Genomic DNA, 1,590 nt, shown 5'->3' with positions numbered 1-1,590 from the left:
CAACCTCTGCCTCCTGGGTTCAAGTGATTCTCCTGCCTCAGCCTCCTGAGTAGCTGGGATTACAGATGGCTGCCACCACGCCCGGCTAATTTTGTGTATGTGTAGTAGAGATAGGGTTTCACTGTGTTGGCCAGACTGGTCTCGAACTCCTGACCTCAGGTGATCCACCCCCCACTTGGCCTCCCAAAGTGCTGGGATTACAGGCATGAGCCTCATTTTAAAGAACAAGAACCTTGTCTACCCATTGGCATGGCCTCTGGTGCAGCAACATAGGCTCCTGTTCCTGCCACAGCTCTCTCCTTCCTTCTCTGCCCATCAGAGCCCAGAGTTGGCCCACCATGGCTTTACTCACTACTGTCACCCAGTTCTTGGGAACAAAGGACGTATCTTGTCTTGTTCTTGCTGCCTGGCATGCCAGTACCTCCTCCAGGAATTTGGAAGACATATCAGCTTACCTCATACCCAAGGAGCAGGCCAGAATTAAGACCTCCAGACAGCAACGTGGCAAGAAGGTGGTGGGCCAAAACACTGTGGGCATGATGTGTGGTGGCCTGAGAGGCAAGAAGGGATTAGTATATGAAACATCAGTTCTTGATCCTAATGAAAGCATCCATTTCTGAGGCTTTAGTGTCCCTGAGTGCCAAAAGCTGCCACCCAAGCCTAAGGGTAAGAAAGAACCCCTGCTGGAGGGTTTATTTCAGCTGCTGGTGGCTGAACAGATCCCAACAGAGGAAACAGGCATCTTGGCTTTCAAAAAAGTGGGCAAAGAGGACAGCTCTACCCTCCCATGTGGTCATGATGCTGGACAACTTTCCCGCCAATATACATCCCATGTCTCAGCTCAGTGCAGCCTTTACAGCCCTCAACAGTGAAAGTAATACTGCCTGAGCATATGCAGAGGGTATCAAGTACTGGGAGCTGATTTATGAAGACTGTGTGGATCTGATCACAAAACTACCTGTGTTGCAGCAAAGATCTACCAAAATCTCTACTAAAAGGGCAAAAATGTTGGGGACATTGACTCCAAGCTGCACTGGCCCCACAATTTCACCAACATGTTAGGCTATACTGATGCTTAGTTCACTGAGCTCATGCATCTGTATCAAACCATCCACAGTGACCACGAGGGCAGCAATGTAAGTGCCTATATCAGCAACTTGTTGGGCAGTGCCCCTTCAAGCCCTTATCTGTCCTTTGCAACAGCCATGAATGGATTGACAGGCCCTCTACGTGTACTAGCAAATCAGGAAGTGCTTGTCTGGCTAACTTAACTACAGAAGGAAGTTGGCAAAGATGTGGCAGATGAGAAGTTATGAGACTACACCTGGAACACACTCAACCCAAGATGAAGTTATTCCAGACTATGGCCATGTAGTGCTAAAGAAGATTGATCCACGAGGTACCTGCTGTGAGAGTTTGCTCTGAAACACCACATAATGACCCCATGTTAACTTGGTTGCTCAACTACACAAGACTGTGCTCAATATCCTCTTAGAGAATGGCAAGGCCAAGAATCCTTGGCCCAATGTAGACACACCCTGGGGTACTGCTCCAGTACTATGGCATGATGGAAATGAATTACTACACTGT

General features: G+C 48.5%; 1 pseudogene; it reads left to right on the top strand.

The window, feature by feature from the left end:
• The first annotated feature begins 536 nt into the window (after positions 1-536).
• On the top strand, positions 537-1,306 carry LOC100610807 (citrate synthase, mitochondrial-like; annotated as a pseudogene).
• Positions 1,307-1,590: the final 284 nt, after the last annotated feature.

This window comes from Pan troglodytes, chromosome 5 (genome assembly GCF_028858775.2).
Source record: "Pan troglodytes isolate AG18354 chromosome 5, NHGRI_mPanTro3-v2.0_pri, whole genome shotgun sequence".
Classification (NCBI taxonomy): Eukaryota; Metazoa; Chordata; class Mammalia; order Primates; family Hominidae; genus Pan; species Pan troglodytes.
The sequence above is the reverse complement of the archived record's forward strand: the minus strand, read 5'-3'. Positions and strand labels throughout refer to the sequence as shown.